This window comes from Sceloporus undulatus, chromosome 5, assembly GCF_019175285.1.
Source record: "Sceloporus undulatus isolate JIND9_A2432 ecotype Alabama chromosome 5, SceUnd_v1.1, whole genome shotgun sequence".
In the NCBI taxonomy this organism is placed as follows: domain Eukaryota; kingdom Metazoa; phylum Chordata; class Lepidosauria; order Squamata; family Phrynosomatidae; genus Sceloporus; species Sceloporus undulatus.
In genome coordinates, this window is record NC_056526.1 from 169,413,097 (window position 1) to 169,427,194 (window position 14,098).

The window sequence follows — 14,098 nt, forward strand, 5'->3', positions numbered from 1 at the left end:
AAAAATTGCAAATTTAGGATATTGTATCTAGGTCCTCCAAAATGAGTTGTGATTTTTTAAAAAGCAGCTCCTTGCAACTCTATCCTTTCCTACTTCTCAAAAAGTAACTAAAATATATACTTGTATGAAAAACCATCTGAATAATAGAACTAAAATGTGACTCCCAAGGTCTGAGGAGTTTATCACATGTGAAATTTGAACTAAAATCCAGAGCCAATTTGAAGTGTACTTTTTAAAAAATTGCAAATTTAGGATATTGTATCTAGGTCCTCCAAAATGAGTTGTGATTTTTTAAAAAGCAGCTCCTTGCAACTCTATCCTTTCCTACTTCTCAAAAAGTAACTAAAATATATACTTGTATGAAAAACCATCTGAATAATAGAACTAAAATGTGACTCCCAAGGTCTGAGGAGTTTATCACATGTGAAATTTGAACTAAAATCCAGAGCCAATTTGAAGTGAAGGGGAAGCAGAGTCACTTCGAATCCAAGGCAATTCACATGATTAATTATCTCATGTGAAGAGCGCAATTGTGTTCTTTCCTGAGGCAAAGTGAAGCAAGTGCAAAATAAATCACCACACCAGTACATACCATGCAGAGTCATCAATTCGAATTGGTACCCTTGTGCATGCTCAGTGGAGCTCTGAACGCATCGTAAACCTTTGCACTTCCGGGGTGAAAAAGGGGGCCACTTCTTGGTTCCTGTTTCACATGAATGCTAGCCTCATGTGAATGATTGCTTCACGTTCCTTCTTCCCTTCTATTTTCCCACCCCTAGCAGCCAAATCCAAATGGGTCCTCCGTGTCAGAGCCCCCATCCATTTCAGCCACATCTACATCTATCCTCCTGTCATTCTCATCTATTTCAGCTACATCTACCCTCCTGTCATTCTGTCAAGGGACAGAATCTTGCCCTTCCTTATAGATATAGGCAAAAGCAAACTGCCGCAGCCTCTCCTTTTGCCATCTTGATTATATTCTGATGTTGCTTGTCCATATATGTCCCACTTTTCATTTATAAAATGTTGGAGGATATGATGATATCTGTTTACATCACCCACAATTGCACAGAGTATGCAATTCAAGTAAAAACACAGAGTCTAACAAATGAAGAAAAATATGCACATACACTTCAGGGAAGTGCATTCTAGTATCTATTAACTCACAAAGCCTTCAAAATGTTTAACTTTTAAAACATAGATTGTATGGCAGCACAAGAAGAAAGTCCAAAGTCAGTTTTTGCCACCTTCGATTTAGCAGAGTGCAGATTTAATGACTGTACTGGAAATGTTGAAGCAGGGGAATTAACTTTGGCAAGTGAGGTTACAGATAATCAGCAATTCCTGCAATGTTTTTTAAAATTTGCTTGTTGCACAGTTTATTCAAGAACTGGGCAACATGTGGGCTTCCACAACTTGTTGGACTACAATTTGCATCACTCTGCTCATCAGCCATATTGGCTGAAGCTGAGAGGAATTGGAGATCAACAATATTTGGAAGGCCATCAATTGGTCACCCTGGCTTTCTATCAGTTAATCTGCTAATTAGTCAATTACATGCTTTCATATTTGTCCATATTATGGCTAGCACTATAAGCAAGGTTGAAAACATAAGAGCCCTGGTGGTGCAGTGGTTAAATGGCAGTACTGCGGCCACTCACTCAAAAACCACAAGGTTGTGAGTTCAATACCAGCCAGGGGCTCTGGATCAACTAAACCTTGCATCCTTCTGAAGTCACTAAAATGAGTACCCAGCTTGTTGGGGGCAATTAGCTTACAGTTGTAAACTGTTTAGGGAGTGCTTTAGCGTACTGATAAGTGGTATAGAAATGTACTTGCTATTGCCATGTAATAAGCAAACAGGGACTTGTATTAAATGCTGAATTTACTCCATCAGGTTTCATCCCCGCCCAATTTTTAAAAAGAAATTCTCTTCCTTATGACCTACACTTTGACAAGAAACTGCTGGCTCTCTGGAGTTGATGTGTAATACTAGGTTCAGTTTCATGTTAAAAAAGATTTGAAGTGGAACTTGTGACTGGAACATGTGAAGTGGATAGGGAATGCTAGGTATTTGTGGTGATATCCTCCCAGAAATAGGTGTAACTTGCTGAGCAAGTAGAAGTAGTTGGCTGAAACCTATTGCATCAATGCTATTATGTTGCAAACCAGAATTTCCAGACCTGTGCTTCTGTTTACATATACATGCAGAATTTGCACATGTATTCCAGTGAATTTACAAATCTAATTTGCTTCCCCGAAATTGCAAGCATAACCCCATGCTCTTCTGTGGCAGACTTGTACAAATGCCTTACAATAACCAGAACACATGCAGGGCATGGGAACTATTACCAGGCCACATTAACATTATGATATAAACTGGTCTGAAAAACTGTTTAAAGGGGATCATTCATACTCGCGCCAATTGTCTCTGAGACGATTGGTGTGGGCAGCAGCACAAACCCTACTTTAACCAGTGTTTTTGAATCCAAGGCATTTACGGCTTCTTATCAAAAGCACCTTTTTGAGGGAGCTGTCAATGGGAACGCACTGTCAATCCCATTTGGAACATCCACCTCTGCTCTTCCTCTTCTTTCTCTCACCCCTGCTGCTGTGTCCTCCTTCCTCCTCTCGCTGCCACCACCATGTACTCCTTCCTCCTTTTCCTCTTGCAACCGCCGCTGTGCCCCTTCCTCCTCTTGACCCCCCCGCCATGCTTCCATGATTGAATCTCCATGGCACTTTATCCCTATTGCCTGTCACCCCTCAAGCCTCAAGTGTGAACGGCAATAGGGATAAAATGCCAGGGAGTGATTTGGTCATGGCAAATGTAGTGGGAACTTCAATTTGGAATGGCACCACCAAGGATAGCTGGATATCCTTGGTACAAAAAAGTAAATGTGAATGAGCCCCCAATAAGTTATAACCAAGCACACCTCAGTAACAAAGCCTCTGACAAAGAAACTTCTTTTTACAGTCTTTTAATGCCTATACAGTCTCCCTTTCATCTTCATGCTTTATTTAGTGGAAAGATTTTTTTAAAATAGCATCAGCATGGAGAGGATAGTGAAAGAATGTGGGAGAAACATAGGAGGGAAAATTGGGGGTTTAAACCGTCATTTTCTCAGGAGAGTGAGGTGATTGTGGCAAAGATGTTCACATATATCAAGATTAGAGAGGATTTGTCCTGGGTATAACCAGGGAATAACCAGGATTTCCCCATGAATGATTTGCTCCTGGTTATTCTCGGGATAAGTTCTCTTTAATCACGACTTCGTGTGAAAATCTCCACTACAATTGCATGACTTTCCTGGGGAAATGATTGTTTAAACCCCCGATTTTCTCTGTATAATCAAGTCTATAGACTGGGTATCGGACTGCAGTAGCATTTCTGCGGTAAACAATGCAATAAAAGCTTGAGCTGGAAAACAGCAGGAGACTGCTCAACCCAGTCCTACTGTTGCCATGTGTTTCCTTCTGTAACAGGGAAGTTAAACAGCAGCTGCTTCTCGAGTCTTTTACTGAGCTTGTGTGAACAGCAAAACAGAGAGAAAAGGTGAAAGTGCTTTGCCTTATCATCCAGGTATGTTGAAAAAATAAAGTTCTGGTCACCAAAATGGAAACCATAAGAAAAGTGGAGGCTGGTGGAAGGTGGCTGTATTTTGGAATAAGCTTTCAAGTAGTCTCTGCAAGGTTCATAAGGTTTTTGTTTACTTATACAAGGTTCACATTATCCAGTTGTTTCACATATGCATATTGTTAATTTTGAATAAAGCTTGCTGGAATGTTCAAAGTGCTCTTCTGAACTTATTCCTATACTTTCAGTGTTATTTCTAGCTCTGGTACCATTTTTGTTTTGTTTTGCTAAAGGAATATTGCTTGTTTTCTACTGCTCCAGAGAACAGGACCCGGAACAATGGATACAAGCTACAGGAAAAGAGATTCCAGCTCAACATTAGGAGGAACTTCCTGACAGTAAGTGCTGTTCGACAGTGGAACAAATTCCCTCGGAGTGAAGTGGAGTCTCCTTCCTTGGAGGTCTTTAAGCAGAGACTAGATGGCCATCTGTTGGGGATGCTTTGATTTGGATTTCCTGCATGACAGGGGGTTGGACTGGATGGCCCGTGCGGTCTCTTCCAACTCTATGATTCTATGATTCTATGCTCTGGAAATTCATTCCTACTTCACTAAGGGCCACATGTGGCCCGCCAAAGGATTTTGGATGATGGGCAAACACTCGTCCCTGAAGGCTAGTCCACGGCCTGGCTTTCTCCAGGTGGTGAAAGAAGAGGGTGGGCTCACACCTAAAGGCTTCTCTGTTGCTCAGCCTTCTCCCAAAGAGAAATCCGGGCGGTGATGGCAAAGAACAGCCAAGGTTCCTCCTCCACTCAGCTTTCTCCTGAGGAGAGGGCTGGGCGGAAGTAGAGGAGGACAGAATTAATATTAATATTAATAATTAATTAATTTTAAATTAAAACCTATCAGTGGTCTGAAGAAGTGTAGCCTATTTTAATTTTGGCCCCTGTCTACTGCCAAGTCTGAACTAAGGTATAGCTGTATAGGATTGCAGTTTAATTTCCTAGTGCTCGTGCTTGGACAGGGAGACTACCAGCTCCAGCTCCAGCTCCTACCATTAAGAATAGTGAGGCAGTCCCCCACAAGTAGCAAATGTTGGAAGGTGATAGCAAGTTATAGGAAGAGAAAACTGAACATCCTGTTGCTAATCCTGTACTTCCATACTAATCTGCTGCCTTCAGATGTAAGATAGAGGATGCTCTCCCACTGGTATTGTTGAAGAAAAGCTCAACTGTAAGTCCAGCCAGCTCCTGTATACAGCATGTGAAGAGGCTTAGGTGCAAGCTACCTGACAGATGCATCTTATTTTATGAGCCTGTCTGCATCCTGAGATCTTAATGAACACTTCTACAGGAAAACAGATTCCACCTCAACATTAGGAGAAACCTCCTGACAGAAAGAGCTGATCAACAGTGGGAAACACTCCCTTGGAAAGTGGTGGAGTGTGCCTTCAAGTTGTTTCCAAGTTGTGGAGACCTTAAGGCTTAAGGTCTCTGTAACTTGGAAACAAAGGTGACCCTCTCTTGGGGGTTTCCTGACAAGATTTGTTCAGAGGGGGTTTACTATTGTTTTCTTCTGTGGCTGAGAGCTGAGACATGCCCTAGGTCACCCAGTAGATTTCCATGGCCAAGTGGGGATTTGAATTCTGGTCTTTCAGACTTCTAGTCTAACACTCAAAACCATACATTTTACTGGTCCTTGCAATATCTATGCCTCTTTTACTATTGTGAGGCAAACCTCTGGTATACATGCTGCTTGAGACGCTAAAGTAGAGGATGTGGTCAAGCTTTTAATTTCTTTAAAATCCAGCCCTACAATTTAATGTGTTTAGTTAGTTGACTAATATAATGTTGCAGCCACACCCACTGTGCCAGCCATTGTGCCAGCCTCTAGTTTTCTACCATACCTAATTTTTTAGGTTTTCATGTTGAGTTTTTTTGGACAATTCCCAGAACCCCCTCCCCCTTCAGCATGGTCACTGGCTAATATATTCCCAGTTATTTCCAGTATCTTCCTTTTGGGGGGTGATTTTTTTTGAGGTGGGGAAAATCTCAACATCTTATGATGGGCAGAAAATTGACTCCTGGAGCTTACTCACGTGAACAAAATAAAATACATTGCTTTAAATTTTACCCGAGTCAGAAACATTTCCAATATTGGCACAGCTTGGAAATGTGAGTGTGCTATCTTGGAGTAACATTTCTGACTTCTGAATGCTGCCTAAGACTTGAAACCCATATCATGATTTGTCATCCTAGGCAACCCCAACTGAGGGATTTGTTTCATGTGTCAAATGGTGTATACAATTTGCATACTCCTTATCCAAAATTGTGAAATCCGAAATACTTCAAAATCGTCCACAGGAGTGCCTGAGATAGTGACTCTATTGCATTCTGATGGTTCAGTGTACACAAACTTTGTTTCATTATTAAAAATATTATGTATAGTGGGCCATTGGTATCCACTGGGGCTTGGTTCCAGGATACTCCTGCCCCCCACGGATACCAAAATCCGCGGATGCTCAAGTCCCGTTAAATTCAAGGGCATAGCAGAATGGTGTCCCTTATATAAAATGGCAAAAATAAAGGTTTGCTATTTGGAATTTTTTACTTTAAAAAAATTTTTTTTTCAAGGTGTAGATGCTTGAAACTTTGGATAAAGAATCCATGGATACAGAGGACGGATTGTATAAAATAGCCTTCTGGCTATGTATTACATGTTTAGATATGCAAATATTCCAAAATCTGAAAAATAAATTTGAAATCCAAAACGCTTCTGGTCCCAAGCATTTTGGATAATCTATATTAGTTTTTCCACAGACAATCTTAAAAGTCTGATTCCTCATGGATCTTGAGTAGCTTGTAGTATCTAGAGATTTATTTTAGCAACTCACACTCATGTTACTTGTGGTTAAATCAGTGGCTTAAATCCAAATGCTCTACTCAATGAGAGAAAATACCTTGAATCATTAGATGAATGCTAAATCAACACTTATGGAAATCCCATTAATTTAAGGGGTCCACTGTACAGTAGATTATTATCTCTGTTTAGGCCAGGATGGGAATAAGTGGCTTCAGATTTTGTTAGATCGCAAGGTCCTTCAGCCCTAAGATTTAAAACCCTATCATTTTTGTTACCCAGTGGTGAAGAATGGTAAGTGAATGTCTACGTAGTTACTAGAGGCTTTAGTCCAAAAACATCTGAAGGAGAATATGATTCCCTTGATTTAGGCCAATATGTTAAGCATTCAATCAGTATTGTGGAAGGCAACTGGTCCCAAGAAAAAAACTGTTTACATGTGCAGTGTACTTTAGTGGGTGGAAGGAAGCCTCCTTGTTAACTTATTTGGGGCACGTACTATGAGTAGCATCATTAAATTGTTTTTTTTGGTAAATGGAATGATCATGCAAACTGCCAGTGCCACTTAGGCTGTGAAACCTGCATGACCTCCTACAGCTTATTTGCCATTCTTCTCTTTTCAAATAACATGCAGCTTAAAAGAAAACTCTTGGCCATTGTGAGGGGAGAGAAAGGAAGAAAGGGAAGGAGAGCACGAGGGGGAGAGCATCAATCCTTGATGTAAAACCTTGGCTAGCCCCCAGTCAGAAAAGGATTTTCATTCTGTAGCGGATTGGAAAGAGAAAAATAATTCCCACTGGAATTGCCCAGAAACTAAACTTTTTGGCATTATGCAGAAACAGACTGTACCTCAACAGTAGTGAATAACTTTTTTATTTAATGAAATGTTTAAAAGTTTTGAGAGCCAGTTGCTGATAAAATGGGAGATAGTGGAAATATTTCTGTGACACACATAACCATCTGAGGTTGCATAAGGACTCAATTTATGTGTTGAAAATGAAGGAAGAGCCACATGTTCACTTATCACAGCAAGTCCAATCCCCCAACAGCCTAATAAGTGGAATATAAGGAAGGATTGATAGCTTTATAACTGGATGAAGTCTATTATTGTGGCTTTAACAGCATTGCAGCATTCCATCATGTTAAATGGATTCAGTTTAGTAGATCAATTAACAACTAACACTAGTAATCAAATACTAAAACTGTTTGACACAAATACATTAAAACCTAACATTGATCCAAAATTGCAAGAGTCATTTTTTGGGGGGGGGGGGAAGCTATAGTTTTCAAAATCTCCCAGCAAATGGAGATTTGTTGTGCTGCCCAAAACCCCTCTCCCCAAACTCTTAATGAGTGATCAATATAAATGGTAAAGCATTTCCTTTAACTATTGGTTCATAAGCATTGTTTTTGCATAGCTGGCTGCTGTTAAGGCACATGAATAAATGCAATGACAGGTAGCAATCTTAAAGTAAGGGGATCATTTAAGTACACTCATGGTTGCTATGTATGTTACTTGGCTTGCCTGGAAATGATTCTTAAGGAAAGCACCTATGGCAAACAATAAAAGGCCTAGGTGGGGAAAGTAATTACAGAGTTGGGAAGCACCACAAGGGTCATTAATCCAACCCTGTGCCATGGGAGACATACAACTAAACACTTCTGAGAGATGACCATCAAACTGTTTAAACACCTCGAAGGAGAGTCCCCCACCCTACTGTGTATAGCTCTTACAGTCAAACAAGTTCTTCGTAATGTTTAGGTGGAATCTCTTTTCTTCTACAGAGGGCCCCCATGGACCATCCTCCTCCATAGACACCAAAATCTGTGGATGTTTAAGTCCCATTACATATCATGGTGTAATAAAATGGTGTCCTTATATGAAATAGCAAAATCAAAATTTGCTTTTTGGAATTTTTTTGGAGGGGGGATATTTCAAACCATGGATAGTGAAATCCATGGATGCAGAATCTGTGGATACAGAGGGCAAACTGTAATTTCATAGAATCATAGAGTTGGAAGAGACTAAAGGCCCATCCAATCCAACCCCCTGCCATGCAGGAACTCACAATTAAACCATCCCCAATAGATGCCCATCCAGCCTCTGCTTAAAGACCTCCAAAGAAAGAGACTCCACCACACTCTGAGGGGGTGTGTTCCACTGGCAAATAGCTCTTACTGCCAAGAAGTTCCTCCTAATATTGAGCTGGAATTTCTTTTCCTGTAGCTTGCATCCATTGTTCTGTGTTTTAGTCTCTGGAACAGCAGAAAACAAGCGTGCTCCATCCTCTGTGTGACACCCCTTTAAATTCTTAAACAGGGGTATCATGTCACCTCTTAGCTGTCTTTTTTCCAGGCTAAACATACCCAGTCTTTCCTCATAAGGCATGACTCCAGACCCTTCACCATTTTGGTGGCTCTCCTTTGGACACGCTCCAGCTTGTCAACATCCCTTTTGAACGGTGGTGCCCAGAACTGGAATTTGAATCTCCTGGCTTGCATTCTAGTCTTTAGAGTAGGAGAAAACAAGCTTGCTTCATTTTCTGCATGTCCTACAAAAGTGTGTCACAAGGTTCTATGACTCCACCTCCAGAGCTCTGTGTTTGTGTGTGTGTGAAGTATTTGGCACATGGTGAAATGTTCCTAAAGTTGCTTCACTATTTAGCTCTCAACTCAACCCTGTAGCATTGCTCAGTCTACTTCAAATCAGGTTTCTAGGTGTAGTAGCTGTATTCTCTCAGGTCCAAAACGCACCGCACAAATAATCTAGCGACCACTTTAACTGCCCTGGCTCAATGCTAGGGAATTCTGGGAACTATAGTTTTGTGAAACATTTAGCCTTCTCTGTCAGAGAGCTCTAGTTCCACAATAAACTACAGTTCACAGGGTTCCCTAGCACTGAGCCAGGATAGTGGTGTCGAATTGGATTATTTCTGCAGTGTGCTTTGGTCCTTAGACTCAGACTCAGAATACAGAACTAGTGTATACAGTTATCCTTTCTTACACAGTGTTTCCTTGTTGACTGAGAGGAGTCTGAAAACTGGCACCTTATTGTAACCTCTGCCCTAAGACATACCTGGTCTTTTTCATGTATTGTGAATAGAATGGCTATAACCCAAAAGAACCGACCTACCTTGCAATGTAAGAATTTATAGCTTTCTTTTTGTGGCCTTTCTTTCTTTTGCAGTTATAGCAGCATACCTGAGCTGAAAGAAAATAATAATAAAATATTGCATGGCATAGCAAAAACAACACAAAAAAGAATCCTGTTCCTGGAACCCCTGGAGTGAAAAAGTAGGTTGAAAGAGAAAGCAGTGGAAAAATTACTTGTGGGAAATGAAAAAGCATTCCCAGTCCCTGCTCCATGAAGTCCCTTCCCTAAACTGCTTTTCCTCAGAGGAGGACACTAAAGTTTTGTTTGTTATGTGTGTGTGTTCACAACCTGTCCTTTGACCCTGAGAATAAATCCTAGTATGTATTGAGAGATCACTTGTAGACAAGGGAGAATATCACATTGGACAGGAGGCTCTCAATTTCAAAAGAGAAGATAGTGAGGTCAATTCGAAAATTCACGCAATTACGTGATTACTTATCACACCTTAAATTCGCTGTAATGGCCGCCCCGAACACAACTCAGATTCTGTGCGAAGTAAGCCATCACATCGGTGGGTTCTTAATTGCGAATTGGCTCTCTTGTGCATGCTCAGTGAGACTCCAGATGACTGGAGCATAGCATATTTAGGTGAGAGAGAGGAGCCAAGGAACCCCACAATTTATAAATGAGGTTGGAGGGTGTGTGGGAAGAATGGTTGAAGGAACATGTGCTATTCACGTTAAAATGAGCATATATTCACTCTTGTCACATTAAAACGTGAATATAATGGTTATCCAATAGCTCCCGGTCCCTGCCTCTTATTTAGCAGGCAGCAGTCCCCCTCAGCAATGCTGAAGGACAAGTGGAAGCAAAATTGAAGCGGAATTGCCATGTGGCTTCATGGGAAACCCCCCTTACGGATTTTTTTTGGAGGGGGAACCAGGACCAAAGGAGACATGCACATCACACCAAACAACAGAACACTGAGTGTGAAGTTGCTTAGGAACAGGATTTGTAACTTTGCTAGTTCACTGATTTTACTTAACTGTGGACTGACGCGTGATTGTGTTCGGAGTGCGTTCGGACTGCCAGTGATTGCATGTGGTAACCTTTCATGCAATAACATGAATACGCATGATTGCGTTCAGGATGGCACTGGATTATACTTCCAATTTCAGTTGTGTGATATCCTCCAATATCTCAGGGAATGCTGGGACACATAATTGTTGGATTTATGCCATAAAATGAAATCAACAGCTCTGCAACATGGTGGGCTGGAGGCTTGGCATCTTTTCCTGTATTTTAAGAAATGGTATAAACTAACAATCCTAGGACTGATTTTTAACCACTGTATTCAAAACAAGCATTTCCCACAGGAATCTATGAAGACTGCAGTTGCATCTGTGAAGATTCAAGGAATCTTTTTCAAAACAGTGTCTTACTAGAAATAGCTGATGGCTCAAGGAAAAAAATGGAAAAGGGAGAAAAGTATTTGCAGAGCTACTGGGAGCTTAACTAGTAGCATGTGGACGAAGCACACTTTTAAAGAATGAGTTCTTTGGCAATCTTGCCTGGGCCATTCCATCTCTTAAGCCCCACCTGCATTCTTTGAAGCCAGCTCAAAACTGAATAGCATTTTATTGATGGAAAGGGGAAGAGGAAGTAAACTCCTGTGACACAAATATAAAAGCTTATGTTCTGGGTTTTGTGTTGAAATGTTTCAGGATCCCTGCTTAGAAAGACAGCAAATCAGTTATTATTTCTCAACACAAGACAAGGCATACTGCTTACTGTGTGGTATGCGGAACTGTAGGAGCTGAGTTAGCAGCTCTGCCTAATTCATTATGGTTCTAGCTCTCTTTGGGGAAGGAAAAAGAAGACTAAAACTACAGCTGGGGGGGGGACTGTAGCTGATCTCCCCCCCCCAACATGTTGCAAGTGGTTCAGGCTCTCTGGGTGCAGCGCAGTGCCTAAACTGCAACCAGTATTCCTCCCTGTGTCAAGACTTTATCTATGGAAGACACACTAGCTTTCTGAAGGACTGCAAAAATGGTAGTAGATGAATAGGACAGTGCATTATCTCTCACCCCCCCCCCCCCCCCGTAAAGAAAGATAGTGGCAAACTATATTGCAAAAGCTGGTGTGAAAGAGACCAGAGAAAAATAGAGTAATCTTGAAACATCACTGCCATGAAGAATCTTCAGCTTTGGCAAGTTCTTGTTTGCTCTTTCCCACACGACTTGGTTGAGTAGCTTAAGACATAGGTGCAAAATGTTTCTACTGAGGGTAGGAGAAATTGATTACCAAAAATAAATGTTCGATGCTCTCATACGCTTCCTTTGCCTGAAGCCATTGATTGCTGCATATTATGTGGTTTAAAGGGGAAAAAATCAGTCAGAAACCCTTGGCATGAAAAAGGTAGCAATGGTCATATGATATGCTGTTCTAAGCAGGAAGTATTTTTAATTATCACTATTATTTTGAGCATGCCTGTGAGGAAGCTTTCAGGAGTTAGTCTGGTACTTTTGTATTAAAACAGAGATGTGGAAAAACGCCAAAATGAAATCAGGGGGGCACTAAATTTCTTGCTATTTCATGGGGAATTAGTTGGGCTGATGTTTTATAATTGCTGTGGATCAGCATGCACACTGATACTACTACACCTAGAATTTTACAAAAACACACCACATGCCATGCTTTAAAAACATTATTTAGAGAGAAGGTTGATCAAGCCAGCCCCACCATTCCCAGCAACAATCCTGCTGTTTTCCTGGCAGCTTCTTTTGTATTTGCATGCTCAGATGTTGACCTTTCTGAGCAAGAGCCAAACCCCAGCAAAATACTGTTTACCCACCGAAACTGGAAAGCACAAGCTGAAGCCCTCTCCTTCATTAACACTTTATTGTCCCTTAAACTTTTTAAAAAATATATCTTTTAAAATACTCATCCACTTAATGTTTTAACAATAGCGATAAAAATTCCCTTGAAACATGATCAGAGATGAAAAACACAACAAGAAAAAGACACCCTAAAGACAGAACTGCAAAGAATCAAGTGGTGGGCAGAGCAGGGAGTGTGAATACAAAGATTACTAGAAATGGGACTGAAATATAAATGGCTGGGCTGGTATCACAATGATGTTATGTGCCCTCAAGTCAACTCAGATGTCTAGTGACCCTATCTTAGGGTTTTCTTGACAAGATTTTTTCAGAGATGGTTTGTCATTTCCTTCTGCATAGGCAGAGGTAGGATAACTTGACCAAGGTGAAAACCCAGTGAGTTTTTAAAATGTATGGGTGTGGATTTGAATCCTGGTCTCCTGAGTCCTAGTCCAACACTCAAGCCTCTACTTCATGCTCACCCTCCGGTATCATAAGTGAGGGACAGACCACCTGAAAAGGGCAGCCTGCTGGCGGCCTAATTTCCTCCGGAGGGAAGTCGCGGTCACCAAACCGTGTGGCTTCACTCCGGAGGAAAAAGAATCCGGAAAAACTGGGTTCTTTTTGCCTCACAGGGCTGACATAATGAGTGAACCACTGGCGCACTCGTTATGTAAGTGATGCACGGCAATGTGTGGTTGCTGCGGGGTCCGTAACCCTAAAATCAGTGCCAGCACGGCGCTTTATGCCCGTTTGTATTGGGCCATAATCTCTGGTATTTTACTCCAAGGCTGCATCTGCATCGCAGAATTGATGCAACTTAACACTGCTTTAACTGCCATGGTTCCATGCTATGGAATTCTGGGATCTGTAATTTAGGGAGGTCTTTACCCACCTCTGTCAGAGAGCTCTGGTGACAAAAGAAACCACAAATCCCTGGATTTCATAGAATGGAGCCATGACAGACAAAGCGGTATCAAACAGCATTAATTCTGCAGTATGTGACAGCAGTCCAAATCTTTGGGAAAGTTGCATCTCTATAGTGGCATCTGATGGCTTTCAGCTTAAGGGTTTGTGCATGCATGTGTGTGTGCGCGCGTGTAGGTGATGAATGAAATCTAGGTTTTCAATGAGCTATTTAAAGTGCTGAACATTATTCACCCAAAAGGTCCAGCACCTTGGATAAGTCCACCCCATGATATGGAAGCCATCAGCTGCCAATGCATCTGTGTCCCATAGTTTTGGTTGTCTCATGTCAAAAAGGATAATGTAGAGCTATAAAAGGTGCAAAAAAGAACCATTGCAATAAAGATGAAAGCAATTGCAGCACCTTATGAAGAAATATTAAAGTGCCCTTTAATAGGAAAAAAATGTATTTCGATGACATGGATAGAAATGTTTCTGCCTTTTCTTCATATCCCTTGAAGCAGGGATCATGTACATAAATTGTTTGGCACTAGAATCAGGAAAGACAATAAGGAATGCTACTTTGCAAAACAATAACATTGTTAACATTCAGAATTTGTGCTCACAATGGACACAAATTGGGAGGGGGGCATAGAAAAGCAGGCTCTAATCTGATCTATATATATGCACTAGAATGAAACATTGCAATGAATATGATTAAGTCAGGGTGGACCTTTACTATGTATTCATTTGCCATGGATTTTGAGTGCCTGAAAAAAGGCTA